This window comes from Lepidochelys kempii, chromosome 1 (assembly GCF_965140285.1).
Source record: "Lepidochelys kempii isolate rLepKem1 chromosome 1, rLepKem1.hap1, whole genome shotgun sequence".
Taxonomy (NCBI): domain Eukaryota; kingdom Metazoa; phylum Chordata; order Testudines; family Cheloniidae; genus Lepidochelys; species Lepidochelys kempii.
Genome location: NC_136380.1, coordinates 68,976,135 through 68,996,943, shown reverse-complemented (window position 1 = coordinate 68,996,943; position 20,809 = coordinate 68,976,135). Strand labels below are relative to the sequence as shown.

The 20,809-nt window shown below is 42.3% G+C and overlaps 1 protein-coding gene across 1 annotated transcript in view; it reads left to right on the top strand.

Moving 5' to 3' along the window:
* DIAPH3 (diaphanous related formin 3) overlaps nt 1-20,809 on the top strand; it is a 504,443-nt gene that overhangs the window by 164,735 nt on the left and 318,899 nt on the right. The window lies entirely within an intron of this gene.

The window sequence follows — 20,809 nt, the reverse complement described above, 5'->3', positions numbered from 1 at the left end:
GAGAGACACCCCATTGGCTGAAGCATCTAGAGCCTCGGAGCCTCCATGAGACATCATAGAGGAACAGGAGGGTGGTGCCAAGGAAGAAGTGACACTGAGGACCACACCCTCCTCCTCCTTGGATGAAGCTGTCATGCCTTTCTCACCATCTCTGGCAGATGGCTTTCATCTCTTCTAGGAGATGGCAAAGAGAGTTGCAGACAATCTCCAAAGAAGAAGTCAAGGACACGCACCATCGACTCTTTGACATCCTCCATTTTTCCTCTCCTTAATGATCACCCTACCTATTAACGAAGCCATCTTAGGCTCAGCAAGAACTGTATGGCAAACTCCAACATTGGTAGCACCTATGTGCAAGTGGGCGAACAAAAAATATTATGTCCCCTCCAAGGAATCTGAATTCCTCTTCTCTCACCCACCACCCAATTCTATCATGGTGGACGCAGTCAAGTCCCACGACTGGCAACACCAGTCAAGGGTCACTCCATATGGTAGGTATTGGAAGTGCCTGGACATTTTTGGAAGGAAGGCATACTCCTCTACTACACTTCTATTCCGTATCATTAACTAGCAGACCCTCATGGTGATATATAATTACATAAACTGTAGGGCTGTCAATTAATCGCAGGCATTAACGCATTCATTTTTTTAACACGTTAATCTTGTACCTGTGTGCAGGGTAGGAGGCATTGGTGGCGGCAGGGGGCCTGATGCCCCAACCTGCAGCTCTGTCGCTGCTGTCGCCTGTCATATAGTTTTCTAAAAATGTACAAGATAAATTTAAGAAAACATAACACAGGATGTAATAAAAGGTAGAAATGAATAATAAAAATTCATTTTTAAAAATAAAAATAAAATAATTTGTATGAGAATTACCATACAAAAGCTGACCATTTTCTATCTAGTACAATATCCTCCCTTGTATTCGTAAATGCATCCACTGAAGTGAGCTGTAGCTCATGAAAGCTTATGCTCAAATAAATTTGTTAGTCTCTAAGATGCCACAAGAACTCCTTTTCTTTTTGCGAATACAGACGAACATGGCTGCTACTCTGAAACCTGAGGTTTATATATGTCTATATAAGTTTTGTATAGGTTTTCTTACTCCTGCTAAATTCTTGAAATCACTGATAGTTGGCTGTAGTGAGCTGCACGTGTTGTTTTAAAAAATAAATAAAAATATATGTGGTCATCTTCATGTCCACAATGAAATTATGGTTTGAGGGCTTCTGCCTCTTAGGTGCCAGAGTGGAGGAAGGTACATTTACTTGCCGCTCTTACTCTACAGGAAGTGCAATGGGGATGGTTTCTTGGGCTTTCCCTGCTTTGCAACTGGTTTGATTAAATATACCATGTCACAATAATTCCATGTTGGAATTATTCAATCACTTATTCGTTTTGATTCTTCATAATCTCTTGAATAGGTTTCATGCCAGTTTTAGGCCCAAAGTTGCAAATGCAATAAAGATTTGAATGTACTTGTGTCCAGGAAACCTTAACTGTATTAGAACAGCAATATAACATGCCGAAATTACTGAATGTGTGAAGATTTCTTCTTTCTGGACAGAGTTTCAAATGCATTCACATTAAGAGACTCACTATTTAATAGACAATTTAAAATTGCCTTTTCATTGTCATTCTGATGTAACAGTTTCCTCGTAATATTGAAATGACAGTTACCTCTTAGCACAGAAATGTGTATCTTTTGGCAATACAAGACACTTAAGAATTTACAATGATACTGTGAAAAACTCATCTTTATTATTTGGCAATGATTCTTAAAAATCTTTTCAACTAGAGATGACTAGGCATTTTCTTTCAGAATGTCCATAGTTAAGTCCTATTTCTTACGAATATTGAATATAAGTGTGATACGGTATGTAGTTAAGTTAAATTATACAAATGCTTTCCTGATGAGTTTTTTGAATTTAACATCTTTAATTATTTTAATCTGTAAACATATCTTTATTTGGGATGGATCCTAACTTGCTTTGAACTCTATCTGCTGCTGGCCAATCACTTCATTCCTTCATATACCACAAGAGTGTCCCATAGTACAGTAAATCTGTGTTGCTTCATAGTAGTTACTGATTTGATGTAAGATAATATACAGTCTAATAAATACTATAAATTTCTAAGTAAAATCCATAGTATTTTTGTAATATTCCTGAAGTAATATAACATATTCAGTGAAAGATATAAATACTTGCTTTGAAATGTAAGTTTTTTCTTTGTAGAAAATTCAGCTCAAACCTTCTGCTCATACTTCTAGTAAAATTAACAATTGTTATCCAGTATATGAAAATCCAGTGGTTTTAATACATCTTTTTTAAAATATTGGTTTATATTTGTTAGTCCCTTGTATCTATTGGTTTCATATTACAGAAACGCATTATATTTATGTTGTTGAATGTTTTTATTGCTAGGCACCTGAACTATGAACTAACCGCAAAAATTTATTGTGGTTTAGAAACATCCTGTAGCTATTGAAGAATCAAAATTTTATAAATTAAGATATTTCACTATATTTTAAGTGATTTATTGACTGTGAAGTAACGGTTAAACAGTTTGAGCCTTCATCATGACAGCAGTGTTAAGTGTGCTTAGAATTTACATAATTAGTTATAGATTGGTAGATTCATAGATATTAAGGTCAGAAGGGACCATTATGATCATCTAGTCTGAGCTCCTGCACAACACTGGTCACAGAATCTCACCCACCCACTCCTGCAATAAACCTCTCACCTATGTCTGAACTATTGAAGTCCTCAAATCATGGTTTAAAGACTTCAAGGAGCAGAGAATCCTCCAGCAAGTGACCCGTGCCCCATGCTACAGAGGAAGGCAAAAAACCTCTAGGGCCTCTTCCAATCTGCCCTGGAGGAAAATTCCTTCCCGACCCCAAATATGGTGATCAGCTGAACCCTGAGCATATGGGCAAGGTTCACCAGCCAGATACCCAGGAAAGAATTCTCTGTAGTAACTCAGATCCCACCCCATCTAATAATCCTTGTACTATTTTAAGACCAGTGTACTGTTATTTTCAGGGAGGAGTTGTTACTTATTCCAGCTATCTCCAAAGGGCTACATTTTTGTATGTCCCTGCTGTGCTTACAGATTATGTGAGGCACATGTTATCTTGATGTAATCACCATGTTTATAGTTCGTAGACATCCTTTTAACTGACTGCTTTAGTATATTATAGTCCAGAATATTTTACGGTTTTTGGTTGTAGTTCTTCAGTGAGAACTGTATTCATGTGTAAACTAAAACTAACTAGGTTTTCTGTGCCACTCTTAGTTTTTATTTGAAAGAACAGGGTAAGGAATTATTCATCTCCAATCATCTCATGTTTTGGCTCACCACACACACATTTCCAATCAATGTGAATATAAGCAGATGGCTTATTTATAACTTTAATGGTGATGCACAATCCAAATTGTGACTCCAGCTGAAAAAAATATATTGTGAGCAAATGACTATCCAACTGTAGCTTTTGAAAATAACATAGTGTGATATTCTGCTTTTACTAGTTACAGCATTTGCTTTCTGTTTTTGCAGAAAATCTTAATCTTTCCTCTGGCTATTATCCATAGCTATGATTTTATCAAAGGCCAAATGTGAAGCATAAGCTTGAAAATACGGATCAAATGATTAAAAGGGAAAGATACAGTACAAAATAAAACATAACAAATCTTGAGGTGGTTTGAAAACAATTTCAGAAGAATACATTAGCTATTTTACAATGTGGGTTTAGAATTGTGGGTTCAATAAATTAGGTATATTTACAAAAGTTTTTGAGGTTGACAATGGACAGAAATCTGGATTTAAAAAAAAAAAATCCATGTTCTCCATGACTTACACTGGAAACTCATTATGAATACTGTTATAGCAAGCATTGCCGGGTGGTGCTATACACACACACTTCTAAATTCTTTTTCCTAGCATGGGAGCAAAAGATCAGTTTTGGGAAGATAGTTTTGTGGTGGTTCTCTGTTTTGGTTGTACAATATTCTGTATAGAGACAGGGAGAGGAAGCTGAAGAAGAAGCAGGGGAGTTGCATTTTTGCTTTGGTCTCTGCCTAGAGTCAGTTCTTGAGATAGAGCTCTCTTGAGGGAACCGGACATTACTGATAGGCTGAGATTCTTAAAGAAGAGGTTTTGTGCATGCTATTTCATCGCCTGTGTTCCAGGACTGTTGAATAGGTAGACTGGTATAAGGAGGGCCCTACCAAATTCACGGTCTATTTTGGTCAATTTCACTGTCATAGGATTTAAAAAATAATAAATTTCATGATTTCAACTATTTAAATCTGAAATTTTACAATGTTATAATTATAGGAGTTATAACAAAAAGGAGTTGGCGGGGGTGGTCACAAGGTTATTCTGGGGGCGTTGCAGTACTGCTACCCTTACTTCTGTGCTGCAATTGGCAGCAGCACTGCCTTCAGAGCTGGGCAGCTGGAGAATGGTGCCACCTTTACTTCTGTACTGCTGGCAGGGCACAGCTTTCAGATCTGGGCACCAGGCCAACAGCCGCCACTCTCCAGTTGTCCAGCTTTGAAGTCAGCGCAGAAGTATGGGTGGCAATACTGTTACCCACCCCTAAAATAACCTTGCAACTCCCTTTTGGGTCAGGACCCCCAATTTGAGAAACTCTGGTCTCCCCCCTGAAATCTATACAGTATAGGGTAAAAACATACAAAAGACCAGATTTCACGGGGGGAGACCAGATTTCATGGTCCATGATGTGTTTTTCATGGCCATGAATTTGGTAGGGCCCTAGGTATAAGGAAAAATAACTTCACTTCACTATAGATCAAGACTGTCACTGATTTCTCCTCCACTTGAAAAATTGCAAAGGCCTGAAACATCTGATACTTGAGATGTGGGTGATGCTTGTGTCAGAAGGCAACAGTGTTGTATGCAATTTTTTTCACTTCTGTCTACTTTGTGGTTGGTTATTCTTTCTTTTTTAGTTTCTGTGTTTTTGGCAGATACTTAATTTTTTGTCAATTTTGGTAAAATTTATTCTTGTATGAGATCATTACAAAGCCAAATTTTAGTTTACTTTGGCTCCTTGTTAGTTTTTTAAACATCTATGAATCCAATTTTCCTTTGTCACTAGTTCTTAAAACTGATCTTTCAAATTTATGTCTTTAAACTTTGATTTGGTTCCAAAAACAAACATTGGGCTTGATTATGTCCATTGCTGAGAGTTCTCTGCAAGGTGCAGAATCAGTGGGAGCTGAGGATGGTCAGCACCTCACAGGATTAGATTCAAGAGGCAAACATACCTCTGTCTGTGAGGATATAGAGGGTTATACCTCTTCCCCCTGCCCCACTATTTTTTATTGCGTGAAAAACTGGGATATAAATGCACTGCTGTAGAAAAATCAGAAAATTAAACCATAAAATCAAAAGGCTTTTTCTTCTGTGTGATTGCAAGTGTCCATTGGACTTCAGGTGTGCTAATGCCCATTGCGCTATTGTCATAGTTTTTACCCTTCAGTGGTACTTGTTGGGGTGGCGTATGCTGCCTTGTACTATTGTGTGATTGTATAAAGGGCAGAGCCACTACTGACCTCCCTCAGTTCCTTCTTACTGCCCTCAATAGTTGTAGTGTTCCATCTTCAGATTCTTTTACTAGCATATATAAATGGTATTTCTGAGTGTCCTGAGAGAGCTGTTAACTACTCCATACACCAATGCCCATTCTGTCTACCCCCTTTGAGGGCCGCTTCAAACTCTTTCTGGCAGCGTGGAAAGCCCTAGCTACAGACAAATGGGTCCTAGATATCATCCGGAGCAGCTACGTCATAGAGTTTACGGTGATGCCCCCATCTTGCTGCCCTCCTCAGTCCACATGCATGGAACACCTACGCAAAGACCTCCTTTAACTCAAGGCCAACTCCCTATTAGATAGCGGAGCTGTGGAGCTAATCCCAGACTCCTTTCTGGGAATAGGGTTCTACTTGAGCTACTTCCTAGTCCCGAAAAAGACTGGAGGATGGAGACTGATATTGGGTCTCTGACGCTTCAACAATTCGATTTCCAGAGCAAGATTTTGCAAGACTACACTTGCAACAGTCATTCCCTCCTTAGAAAAATGCATGCGTTTACGACTGAAACTATGCAAGATGCCTACTTCCATATTGATATATACCCGACACACTGAAGGTTGCTGAGGTTCAAGGTGGGGCCTCGGCATCTACAATACAGGGCCCTACTGTTAGAACTCACCACTGCCCTGCATGTATTCACTAAAGTTTTCTCAGATGTCAAAGGATCCTTTTTTCCCCATATCTGGACGATTGGCTGATAGCAGCACAGTCCAAAGAAGAGGCCCAGGAATTGACAACCAACTGTTTCTACTCCTCTCTTCCCTGGCGGTAAGTGTCAATGTCAAAAAAATCAACTTTATGCTCTACACAGTCTCTGGTGTTCATAGGCACTCGCATAGATGTGGCTTCCGTCTGAGCTTATCTACCAAGAGAGAGATTTCAGACAATGAGGGTATTAATCACTTTGGTGTCTTCCAGCCCTTCGGTTTCAGCCAAAATCTGCCTTTCTCTCTTGGGGCACATGGTGGCTTGCATATACGTCATGTCCTTTGCTCGCCTAGACCAGTGCTGCCTTCAACTCTGTCTACAAAGTGTCTACTCCCCCAGGCATCAACCCATGCACCCTCTGCTCCACATGCCATCAGAAGTTCTCTGCTCACTCCAGTGGTGGATGAATCCACTATGAGTCTGCTCAAGGATGACCTTCCTCCAATCCTTGCCCACTGTGACAATCATAACGGACGCATCCCGCATGGGCTGGGGCACTCACATAGGCAACCACATGACAGAAGGCACCTGGACAACACGAGAGGCCAGGATGTACATAAATGTATTTGAACTCCAGGCAGAATGCAAAGCTTGCCAGGTGTTCCTACAAACCATCCAGGACTGACACGTTCTTGTCATGTCCGACAACATCACCACTGTGTTCTACATAAACAATCAAGGCGGGGACAAGCCCAGTCTGCAGAAGCTATATGACTTTGGAAATGGTGCATCACACGCCATATTCTTTTGACATCAGCCTACCTACCGGGCTCCCAGAATATGATTGCCGATCCTCTCAGCAGAAACTTTGCAACTGACCGTGAATGTGAGTTGCATAACTCTGTAATTGTGGATATCTTTGGCCAATGGGGAACCCTGATGCGGGATCTTTTGGCATCCCACAACAGTACCAAATGCACCCAGTATTATTCAAGGGGAGGAGCTGGAGCTCAATCACAGAGGGCTGCCCTAGTCCTCAATTGGTCAGACTGCATGAATTATATCTTCCTCCCCTTACCCCTTCTACCATGAGTGATCCACAAGATTACACAGGAGAAAACTACTATCCTGATCTCCCCCCTTATGGACTCACCAATTTTGGCTCCCGCTTTTCCTCTCCACTCACGTTTCAGACGCTCTCAGAGTTACTGACCCAACACAATGGGAGACTCAGACACTCCAACCCACACACCCATCACCTGACAGCTTGGTTTTTGGACAGACACCTCCAGTAGTGCAGGAATGTTCTCTGTCCTCTCAAGCAGCAGGAAGGTGTCCACAAGATGCTCATAATGAGCCAAATGGATCTTTTTCACTTCCTGGGCTACCTGGCAGGTCTTTGTCCCTGAAGCGGAGGGCATCCTCTACTCTTGGAATATTTCCTTCACCTGAAGGTCTTGGGACTGGCCCTCGGTTCCACTAGCTGCCATTAGTGCCTTTCCCCCACTGGTGGACAGCTATTCAATCTTTACCCACCCATTATTGGTATGGTTCTGCAAGGGTCTTCTGTGAAAATACCCTCCCATTCTGTGTATAGCCTTCCAATGAGACCTTAACCTAGTCCTCCCTTCGCTAAGATTCGCCCCCTTCGAATCTATGTTAATGCCTCAGGAGGAGATCTGTTCAAAGGGGGTGCAGGACATACACTAAAATAGTAGAAAATGTTTTACTAAGTATTCTTACCTAGTGAAATGGAAGAGTGTCTCCATCTGGTCCCAACCGAAAATAGTTTCCCCAGTCCAGGCTCCAATACAACATGTGCTGGACTATTTGTTAGGTCTGAATCAGCAAGGTCATGCTGTTAGTTTCATCAGGGGCAATCTGGCAGCTGCCTTGGTTTCCCACTCTTTGATTGTTAATCTCTCTTTTCTCTTCTCCCATGTCAGTTAGGTTTTTGAAGGTCCTGGACTGCTTATATATCCAAGCAGAGGAACGTATGCCCCTTGGCATTAACAAGATATTAACAGAGCCAATGGGTCCTCCCTTAGAACTGTTAACTACCTGTTTGTTACTCCATCTCTCAATGAAGGTAGCCTTTGTAGCAATCATCTCAGCCAGGAGAGTTGGTTAATTATGTGCTTTAGTATTTGGACCTCTGTATACAGTCTTCTACAAGGACAAGGTATACCTTATCCCAAGTTTCTCATAAAAGTGGTGTCTCATTTCCACATTAGTCAGGCAATATATTCGCCACTTTCTTCTTGAAGCCTCACGCTCACAAGGATGTGGCGAGAACTCCACACTTCAGATGTCAGGAGAGTGTTAGTGTTTGTTCAATATCTTCATAAATGATCTGGAGGATGGTGTGGATTGCACTCTCAGCAAATTTGCGGATGATACTAAACTGGGAGGAGTGGTAGATACGCTGGAGGGGAGGGATAGGATACAGAAGGACCAAGACAAATTGGAGGATTGGGCCAAAAGAAATCTGATGAGGTTCAATAAGGATAAGTGCAGGGTCCTGCACTTAGGACGGAAGAACCCAATGCACAGCTACAGACTAGGGACCGAATGGCTAGGCAGCAGTTCTGCGGAAAAGGACCTAGGGGTGACAGTGGACGAGAAGCTGGATATGAGTCAGCAGTGTGCCCTTGTTGCCAAGAAGGCCAATGGCATTTTGGGATGTATAAATAGGGGCATTGCCAGCAGATCGAGGGACGTGATCGTTCCCCTCTATTCGACATTGGTGAGGCCTCATCTGGAGTACTGTGTCCAGTTTTGGGCCCCACACTTCAAGAAGGATGTGGATAAATTGGAGAGAGTCCAGCGAAGGGCAACAAAAATGATTAGGGGACTGGAACACATGAGTTATGAGGAGAGGCTGAGGGAGCTGGGATTGTTTAGCCTGCAGAAGAGAAGAATGAGGGGGGATTTGATAGCTGCTTTCAACTACCTGAAAGGGGGTTCCAAAGAGGATGGCTCTAGACTGTTCTCAATGGTAGCAGATGACAGAACGAGGAGTAATGGTCTCAAGTTGCAGTGGGGGAGGTTTAGATTGGATATTAGGAAAAACTTTTTCACTAAGAGGGTGGTGAAACACTGGAATGCGTTACCTAGGGAGGTGGTAGAATCTCCTTCCTTAGAGGTTTTTAAGGTCAGGCTTGACAAAGCCCTGGCTGGGATGATTTAACTGGGAATTGGTCCTGCTTCAAGCAGGGGGTTGGACTAGATGACCTTCTGGGGTCCCTTCCAACCCTGATATTCTATGATTCTATGACTTGGACAGGACTAAACCATTTTAGAATCTCCTCGCAGTTGTTTGTGGCAATTGCAGACAGGATGAAGGGCCTTGGTCTTTTTTCAAATCTTGTCATGGATCATTCTTGCATATGTTTGTGCTGCAACATGGCCATCGATACTGCCACCAAACAGGGTGCTATTGCATCCAACCAGATCTCTCATAGCCTCTATAGCATTTTAATCCAAGGTGCCTATTCTGGACATGGGTAGAGGTGCAACTTTGGTCTTCAGTGCATATCTTTGCCTCCCATTATGCAGTCAGGTAATGTTGGATTTGGAAATGTGATTCTTCAGTCCGTATTCAGGTCCCACCTCTAGATCAAATGGCTTGTGAGTCACTTGTAATGGAATGGCCATGTGCAGTCATTCAAATAAGAAAAAAGTTTAATAATCTCTTATATTACAATTGCTTGAGATGTGTGGCACGTGTCTATTCCACTTAAGGTGACCCACTCTCCTTTCTTCTACATGGGAGTCAGTCTTGTAAGAAGGAAGTGAAGGGGTTGAGGGGTTCTGTCCTTTATATTGTTGTGTAGCAGTGCGAGGCAGCAGAGGGTGGAAGTAGTACATTGGTAGGGTTTCCAACCCTCACGGATTGGCCGGGAATCTATTGGTATTGGGCTTGATCTCCTAGAGGCTACTGAAGAGAATCCGGGAGATTTTAGACTGCTAAAAGTATGATGGTGCAGCGAGGCTAAGGCAGGATCTCTACCTGCCCTGGCTCTGTGCTACTCCTGGAAGCAGCTGGCATGTCCAGCAGCGGCTCCTTCGAGGAGAGGCGGCCAGGGGTTTCTGCGCACTGTCCTCCCACCTGTCATGAGCGCAGACTCCACAGCTCCCATTTGCCGAGAATGGGGAACCGTGCAGCCAATAGGAGCTGTGGGGGCAGTGCCTGCAGGCAGGGGCAGCACACAGAGCCGCCTGGCTGCCCCTGAAGCTAGGAGCTGCTGCTGGACATGCTGCCTGTGCCAGGAGCCAACCGAGATAAGCGCTGCCCAGCTGGAGCCTGCATCCCGAACACCCTCCCACATCCCAACCCCCTGCCCCAGGCTCAGCCCGGAACCCCCTCCCACACTCTGAGTCACTCAGTCCAAACCCCTCACCCCAGCCTTGTGAAAGTGAGTGAGCGTGGGGGAGAGCGAGCGATGGAGGGAGGGGGGCTGGAGTGAACGGGGAAGGGGGACCTTGGAGAAGGAGTGGTGCAGGGGGTTGGGGAAGGGTGTTTGGGTTTGTGCGATTAGACAGTGGGCATCCCTGTGCACTGGGCATGCATACACCTGAACTGGAATGGAGATGTGCAGCTCATCTTAAAGAACAACAGTTATAGAACAGGCTAGTAATCATTTCTTTTTCTGAATGAATTTTGTGGCACTGTGTGTATTTCTTCATTTATAATTTATAATACCAGGAAACTGGTATTTTCATATAAATATTGATTAGTAAAATATATAGTATAGCATACTGTAGTACAGATAAACTGAGGGTAGATTGGCCTGGACAAATATTTTCTCTATCATTTTGTGACATACAAAAATATCGTGACTTAGATTACTTGAGTTGACAATTCTATTTTTTTTTTAAATAAAAAATCAAAGTAGTTTGTCTTCAAGATTGATTTTAATGGTAGGAGGACTGGGTCTTTAATGGGATATTTGCCGTTGAGTTTAATGGGAGCTGCGCCAGGTCCCTAGAATTCAGATACAAAATGAGTCAATGAGCATTAATATTATTCAATGTATTGTGCTGCTGTTTTATTAGAAGTGCCAAAATTAAGTGCTTTAAATCAAGTTTTTCTGAATAGCCTTGAGGATATTAAAGCATATAATCTAAATGAAAGTATGCTTCCTTTACCTTTGGTTGCAATCTGATTATGGCTTGAATGTACAAGAATTCAGCATGTAAATATGATGATCATGGGGATTCATAACCGAATAATTCAGACACTTACATTATATATATATCCTATAAATAGCATCAACTTTTGTTTAGCACATGTATTGAAACATCTGAATACTCACTAAGTATTTCTAATGAGCTTTTCTAACCACAGTTAATGGGCTGATCAACCTTTAACTTTATTCAATCGGATGTAAGCTGTCATGTAATAATTTTTTAAAAAAGCGTTAATCCAAAAATTGCTTAAGTAAGTTGTTATAAAACATTTTGCAAATGTTTCTAAGAGAGAAAAATGCCCCACATTTGGTCTTGCCTTTGAGTATGAGGTCTGTCACATTCTGAGAATCCTGTACCAGTGGCATTTTTTTTTAAAGACGACAAAATATTCACCTGTAGTTCTACTTCTCTGAAGATATTCTAATATGTAGTTCAACTCACTGCCACACTTTCATATAGAATTTGGAGGAATATTTTTTTTAAATTAATGGTGTTCCCCTGTGGTTATTTTTATAGTTTACAAATTACATTTTGAAAAATGCTTAAGTCTGATTTTCAAAATGTCTTGGGGATTTAGGTGCCTAAACCCCATTGACTTGCATTTTTGAAAAGGAAACCTAGGCTTCTAAGTCACATATGTGCTTTTGCAACTTTACCTAACATACTGTTTTTTGGGGTGGGTGGGTAAGGTATGGAAGGCAGAGGCAATTTTGTTCAAGGGAACTCATTTTGTGTCTCTTACTTTAGAAATGTATCATTGTCTTTTAGCTGGAGTTTTTGCTTCTTGCACAATTCTGTTCTGTAGGTACTATTGCAGGTACTAAGGTTGTGGCAGTTTGAGGCATGTGCTGACCAAGGAAGAAGTTTAATTTGTTGGCTGCTATTACTGTTGTCGCAGAATAAAAAGTGGTAGCTAGTATAGATTCCATATTGTCTTGTACTTGAGAGCAAAAATCCTGTGAATTACTCAGAGGAAAAAAAATAGACGTATGATTTTTCCCTTTCTGTGAATTATTGGTAATACATTTCCTTTTCCTCAGTCATTTTTCTCCTTCCTCTTAGGGATTCTTTCTCAGATTTCTTTGTTATAGACAATATATTTTTCTTTATTTTCTTGCTGTGAGACTTTGTCAAATATGGTGGAAATAAACTAGGTGATGTATTTTCACTAGTTTAAAGGGACAATTCTTTCCTTTTCTGCTTTCTCAAACAAGTAGCTCTAATGTTTAAGATAAGGACTTTATTGTAGAATGGGAAAGAGGTAGAGTGACAAATGAAATAATAAATAATTTCCATTTTTGGTGTCTAGCCAGGTGCTTTTTGTGAATGTGCATTTATTTTTGCATTGACTATTAGTGTGAAGTGGTCCAGCTGCTTCAAGTAATGGAAGATATCTGTGATAAGCTGTCCCCAAGCTCTAGGTCAGGACCAGGCAAACCTTTTGGCCTCAGGGTTGCATCAGGTTTCGGAAATTGTATGGAGAACCGGTTAGGGGAAGGGGGCGTAGCCCCCCCGGGACCTCTGCCCCATCCACCACCCTTGCTCCCTGTCCCCTGACCGTCCCTGGAACCCCCACCCCTGACTGCCCCCTGCCGCCCCATCCAACTCATTCCTGATGGCCCGCCCAGGACCCCTGCCCCACCCAACCATCCCTTCTCCCTGACCGCCCCCGGAACCCCTGCCCCTGACTTCCCCCCGCCACCACATCCAGCCTCCCCCCTCATTCCTGACTGCCCCCCCGACCCCTGCCCTATCCAACCATTCCTGTCGCCTGACTGCCCCTGGAACCCCTGCCCCCTGCTGTCCCCCCCAACCCCCCCTCCCTGACTGCTCCCTGCCCCCATTCAACCCCCTGCTCCCCACCCTCTGACCACCCCGACCCCTATCCACACCCCCACCCCCTGACCACCCCCACCCCCAAACTCCCCTGCCCTCTATTCAAACCCCCCCCCCCCCCGCACCCTTACCGTGTTGCCTGGAGCACTGGTGGTTGGCAGTGCTACAGCTGCGCTGCCCGGCTGGAGCCAGCCACACCACCGCGCAGCACAGAGCCGGGTCAGGCCGGGCTCTGCAGCTGCGCTGCCCCAGGACCTCACAGCCCCACTGCTCAGAGCATTGCGCCGGTGGCACAGTGAGCTGAGGCTGCGGGGCAGGGGGAACAGCAGGGGAGGGACCGGGGGCTAGCCTCCCGGGCCAGGAGCTTAGGGGCTGGGCAGCAGGGTCCAGTGGGCTGGATGTGGCCCCTGGGCCGTAATTTGCCCACCTCTGCTCTAGGTTCTGCATTTAAGATCATTGTGTTGCTAATTGTGACATCTGCTTGAGATGTTCTCTTGAGCTGTTAAATCTTGAGCCTGGAACACCTGAGTCTTTCTTCCTTAGTGCCCTCCAAAGAGTTACGTTGTTCTAACTCCTGAATGCACGAAGGCAGGAAAAAAAGAGACATAAGTTCTGCTGAGTTGCCTCTGCTGAATTGGCATAGTTTAGAAGATTTTAGAGGGAAAATGGCCAATACGACGTGGTGAGGAAAATTAGCAGAGTACCTAGGAATCAGTTTTATGGATTATACACCATGCAGTGAAGATAGAAACAAAATGTCATTTTTGAATCTTATGAAGGAGGTACAGAATTTCAGCCTTCAGTTACATTACTGCCACCATGTAATTTTATGGAACATTCCTATTTTGTATTCAGGTTGCTTACAGTCCTTCCCCAGATAACCTAGTATATGTTCTGGAAATTGGGTAAAGTCTTACCAGTCAGTGGTGAATTTGCTACTAGTCCCATATAGGCAACATGTGGAAAAAGGTGTGCAAATTCAGTTGTTTATGCTGTTGTCAAATACTCAGCAAACTTTAAGAATTTCCTTATTTTTGTTTTGTTTTTTGTTTAAATCTTGAGACAAGTAAGTTTCAAGCAAGGCAATGCTTTAGAGGATCAGAATGCAACAGTGGGAGAAGCTCTGTTACTAAACGTAGTCCACCCACCAATACTGTACAAATATGGTGCCTGAGCTTCCAGACTTCCTGAAGTGGGAACATGTTGGTAGAGGTTTGAGGATTGTTGTGTTGAAAAAAGTGTAGAACAAGAGTTAAGTTGTTAACAAAAACCATTGTTTCCTGCTACAACGTGAAGCAGTTAATCATGGTATGCTGTTTGTGTCAAGTTACTACTGGTTTATTCCCACAATATCAACTACCATCAAAAGCCTTTAAACCACAGAAAAAGAAGAAAAAAGTAAAAGTTTTGAAACACAAAAGTTGAGTAACTAACAATTTCCCGTTTAGCTGTATAGAGTCTACAGTGAGGGAAAACTATCTGTTTGACAGGCTTTATAGGTCATATTAACTGTCTTTTTGATGAGGAGAGTTTAAGTTTAGATAGTCTTGAGACTTGGCTTTTTTGGTGACTCCCATATAAATAATGTACAGAGAGGGGAGATAACCTCATCCCATCAAATTTATCACAACATATTTTTGTTGAGTTTAAATATTAATATTTCTTTTTATTTGTAGAACTTTCAGTGGGTCATGCCAACACATGACCTCACCAGGAGACTTGAAAACTACTTTATCCCATTTCCTTCAACTTAAACTAGTTAATACAAATCTTTTTGTCTTCAAATTTTACTTTTGATAAACAGTTTTATATAGCTGTCTGACATTGTCTTCTGATAGCCGTTTTACTCTCCTTAGCCAATTGGGAATATAGGCTTTTGCCCCAACATCTTGACAGCTGTTAGGCAGCTAGTGTGCATACAGCACTGCTTATCAGACTAACAAACACTATCTCATTGTTTGTCTGTGCTGCCCTTGCTGTGAGTTCACTTTTTGTCTCTTATCTTATATTTAGGTTGTAAACTCTTTGGGGCAGGGTCAGTTGTTTCATGTGTTCCTACAGCGCTTAACACAACCAAACTGTGGTTCATGATTGGGAATCACAGGTGCTAGTTCGATACATGTTTTATGTATAATAAGGACCTGCTATACCAAAGAGGAAACTACATTAGGGGAAAAAATAAAGCCCACTTTGGCAAATAGAAGAAGTTTTAGGTGGTGATTTGTTCCATCAGTACAGTCTCCCAGTGTGTAATTTCTCAGCAATTCAGAAAATATCATTTAAATGTAGTGAACACAGGATACGTCAATTGATAATTTTCGATTGTGATGAAAATATATCGTAGTACCAGAAAATTAAGCCTCACTGACAACAGAATTCGAAGTTCTAACTCCCATGATTAAATGAACTGAAACCTTCAGGCTTTTGAAGACTTTGGAGTTGAGTCAGTTTGCAAAATTTCTTTTGCAGCATCTCCTTGTGGAAAAAAGACTGTGAAAGCCTGGTATTGATGATGGCTGTTAATTATCTTAGAATACAGTATGCTAGATGTCTAGTATTGCTGGGGAGTAAAGAGATTTTGTGAAGGCAGCTGTTTGACTATCCTTAAATAATTTTTTCTTTTAAACTTAATTTTAAACTGTCAAAGGGGTTTTTTAGAGTGACCAGGTGGGTGGCGTGATATCTTTTATTGGACTAACTTCTGTTGATGAGAGAGACAAGCTTTTGAGCCACACACAGCTCTTCTTCAGGTCTAGGAAAGGAACTCCCAGCATCACAGCATGATGCAAAATGGAACAGATTGTTTAACATACATAATTAGCGCAAATTGTAATTGACCATTCAAGGTAGAGTGGCCCATTAACACCCCTGCAGACATAGGAGAAAAAGAGGTGATTAGTGGGTTACAGATTGGTGTAATAAGCCATAAATGTAGGGGCACCATTTCAGATTTGGAGGGGGGGGGTTGGATGACACACAGTTTCAACCGTGATTCTGGGGGCTATTTAGGCACCTGAAAACTCTAGGTTTTTTTGCAGATAACTTTGAAATTAGAAGACAGGAGCACTGTATCTAATTCCTATATAAAGAAAGAGAAAAAATGCATACGAACACCAATTTAAGCCACATTTTAAGTTTATATGTAAGTTTAGAACAATCAGGAGATAATATAGCAAGATATTTCTAATCACAAGCCTTAAGGTGTCAGTTTTGGAGCCTTTACACAGATATCAGAAACACAAGTATGATACTGTATACACTAACTTTAGTAGAGATAAATAAAATCTGCTTACTTTCTCAAACGAACACACTGTGTTGTTTGCCATTATCTACTTTATTTTAGTCCATTATTTTTCACTCCACTAAAAACCTATCTAATTCATCTGCACAGTGTCTAAAGTTATGTGTTTAGCAAATGTTTTTTTTTTTTTAAACTGGCACCGACCAGCACAGACTGGCTCCTTGCCCTTGCACCCCAGCTCAACAGAGACTGAGCACATGATGAAGGGGAACAGGGACACCCCGACATCAGTCCACCACCTGGCTCTGTGGATTAGATCAAGAGGTAGGCTCCTGGTACTGAGCAGTTTGGCCAGAAGTGGCTCCTTGGCAGGTGGGCAGGAGCAGTGCGGTAGCTGCAGGTGGCAGTGGAGCAGGGCAGCACCAGGAGGAAGAGTTACTTTGGGTTTAGAACTCAAAGCAGTGGCAATTTTTTTTTAAGGCAGTATTAGGAATAAATTAATGTGATACGATTGTTTTTTTTGGTTTGATAATGATTGATGTAAGCAAGAGTGCTTTTATTTAAAACAATTTTTATTAGATTTTTAGCACATATATACTAGGGCTATCAAGCGATTTAAAAAAAATAATCTCAATCATACTGTTAAACAATAGAATACCATTTATTTAAATATTTTCGGATGTTTGTTACATTTTCAATTATATTGATTTAAATTATAACACAATACAAAGTGTACAGTGCTCACTTTATATTTTTATTACAAATATTTGCAGTGTAAAAACCAAAAGAAATAGTATATTTCAATTCACCTAATACAAGTACTGTAGTGTAATCTCTCTATAATGAAAGTTGAAGTTACAAATGTAGAATTAGGTACAAAAAATAACTATTCAAAAATAAAAAAAGTCAAACTTTAGAACCTACAATTCCACTCAGTCCTACTTTTTAGACAATTGCTCAGACAAACAAGTTTGGTTGCAATTTGCAGGAGATAATGCTGCCCACATCTTGTTTACAATGTCACCTGAAAGTGAGAACAGGTGTTCGCATGGCACTGTTATAGCCGGCATCGCAAGATATTTACATGCCGGATGCATTAAAGATTCATATGTCCCTTCATGCTTCAACCACCATTCCAGAATATATGCGGTCATGCTGATGACGGGTTCTGCTTGATAATGATGCAAAGCAGAGCGGATCGACACGTTTATTTTTGTCATCTTTAGAAGGTTGAAGGTTGATTTTCTTTTTTGGTGGTTCAGATTCTTTAGTTTCTGCATCTGAGTGTTGCTCTTTTAAGACATCTGAAAGCATTCTCCACACCTTGTCCCCCGCCGATTATGGATGGCACTTCAGATTCTTAAATCTTGGGTCGAGTGCTGTCTCTCTCTTTTTCTTGGACCTTTCATTTGTGCTGGAGCACAGTCTGTTTTGCTTAAAACCCCAGAATTTAAGCCTGTCAAGCCTGGCATGGGTTTTTTCTCCACAGTTGCAGACACTCGAGTTGCCTGCAGTGTTTGGGTGACTCCCACATCCCCTCAAAGTATAAAGTTTGTCTTGGGTTCAAAGACAAGCCCAAAAAAGGGAGACTAGACTAAAATGCATGCTAATGGAAAGTGCTCCTTCTCCATAGGGGTGGTCCTCCTCCTCTATACCTCCCCGGTGCATTAGTATCAACATCAGCGCACTGCTTTAGTCACTGTTGCAGCTTTGTCTTTGGCCCAGGACATAAAGACTTCATAGAAAAAAAAAGCACATCTCCCCAGCCATGGAAATGAAGAAAAGGGATCGGTGCCTTCATAAGAGAGACTCTTGGAAGACCTTGTGTCCCTTGAAGGGTACCATTGAGGCTCCAGCTGAATATGGTACTGAGGCATTGTTTAATGCATAAGAAGCCCTGTATGGACAAGCCCACTATCACCACAACACCTACCACAGCAGAACGGCTGGATACCTTGCTGCACTGTGACACGTACAGGGCTATCATACATGCTGCAGCACCAGTCTTTTACCACAGTTTTGAGGTGGGAGAAGACCCTGTAATCTCCTTGGTACCACAGCAGTCTCCATCTCGCTGGTCAGCATTTCCACCTCCACTATTGACCCAAGTTGCGACTAGGCTATTCGAGCTCTCCACCTCCTTCTAGATTTCATTATTCAGAGGACCTTATAATTTCCAATGAGCCTGAGTCTCTGCTGTTGAGGACATCTATCAAAGCCCCCTCCCCGGTATCGTTGAGACAGCTGAAAATTAAGACTTTCCTAAGTCTCCAATCTTCATTGTACGACTGCACTTCTGAGTCCCTCTAATGAAGAGGATCTTTAGGAACCTACAAAACAGCATAGGTCCAGAGATTGATTATCATTGGGTACCCTTCTCCCATCCATGTCCCAAGTCGGGTTTCTCCGACCCTTGGGGCCATTCCATAGGATACCTAGAAAAAAGTGCTGACACCCACTTGTACAATGTCAGCCACGGTTACCGTACACTTCATCGGTACCAGATATTAAAAAAGAGGAGCGGAACCACAGGTTGAGGAGTTGAGAGGTTCTCTAGTCAGGACATCTTCATCTCTGGAGAAAGTAGTAATGGCGCCACCACCACCCTCTTACACGGATTGCAATACCTTCCAGGACCTCATGAAGTAGCTGGCAGGCTGTCGCCAAATCCTTGTAGAGGAAGCCCAAGAGTCACAACATTCCCTGATGAGAATTCTGAACATTAATCCCCAAAGAAAGATCTCTGTGGCTATTAGTGAGGCGATGCTATCTCCCACATGTACCCTGTGACAAACACCTGCCACATTTCCACCCACCGGTAAGAGGGCAGATAAAAATAATTATATCCCACCAAAAGCAATGGCACATTTTTTCCCCCATCTCAATCCTAACTCTGTAGTGGTGGATGCAGCTAATACAAGGAGCCCTCAAACTTGTTCTAGATTTTATCCAATGGACAAAGAATCTGAGCAGCTGGACTTACTCAGTGGAAAGAGCTGTTCAGCTGCTCTTCAATTTTGTATTGCCAGTTTTCAGGCCTTGATGGTGAAATATGACTTTCCCACATACTCAGAATTTACATTTTACTGAATATGTGCTACAATAGCAGAGAGATCAATTTCAGTCTATCATCTTGGAAGGCCGATTAGTTGCAAAAACCTCCATGCTAACGTCAGAGTATCTTTGGCCGCCATCACAGCTTTTCACTTACTCATCCAGGCTTCTTAGTTTTTGCCCATCCTTTTGTGGCAAGATTCCTCAAGGGCTTATACAGCTTGTTTCCTCCTGGTTAGAACCCAGCCTTCTAGGGAGATCTCAGCGTGGTTCTTAATGCTCTGGAAACTCCCGCCTTCAAACTGATGGCTATCTGGTTTTTCCTCCGTCTCTCCCTCAAACTTTGTTCCTCATTGCCATCACTTCAGCAAGATTGGGGAGAGCTGGGGGAATTATGGCTGATTGATCATACACCATCTTTTATAAAGACAAAGTTCTTCTACATCCCCATCCTTGCTTCCCCCCAAAAGCAGTCTTTTGCTGTGAGACTTTGTCCCCCCAAAAGGCTCCTCAGAATATCATGTTAATGAGGAGATTTGCCTGCCATGCTTCCAGAGAGCAATCTAGCTTCCCTTCAGTGGAAGTCAGAAGAGCCCTTTCCTTCTCTACACACAGAACTAAGACTTTTTGGGCCTGCCCCAAGCTATTTTGTGTCATTTGCAGAAAGGATGACAGGCCAACTGATTTTCTGTGGATTCCGGGTTGCATCTTGACCTGCTATAAAAACTGCTGGTGTGCAGCCCCTTCACAAAATAACAGCACATTCCACTAAAGCTCAGTCCACATCTCTAGCTCTACTGAAGGACATTCCCATAACAGAAATCTGTAGGACTGCAACGTAGTTTTCTATCCATACTTTTGCTAAGGATTACACCATCTTGACTGCTTTCAGAGATTACATTGCCTTTGGTGGTGCAGTACTTCGAACAGTCCTGGATTTACCTCCTCAGAACCCACCTCCTCATTGAGTTACTGCTTGGAAGTCTCCTATGGTGTAGCACCCATAAGGACATATACTCAAAGAAGAAGAGATTACTTACCTTTCAGTAACTTGAGTTCTTCAAGATGTTTAGTCCTTATGGGTGCTTCATCTACCCCCTGGCCCCTCTGCTATGGAGTCTCTGGCTCTGTCGTTAAGAAGGAACTGAACGGCGGCGGGCTTGGGCCTTCCTTTATCCTTCCATTTGATGCCTGAGGCATTGCTTGTGCAAGC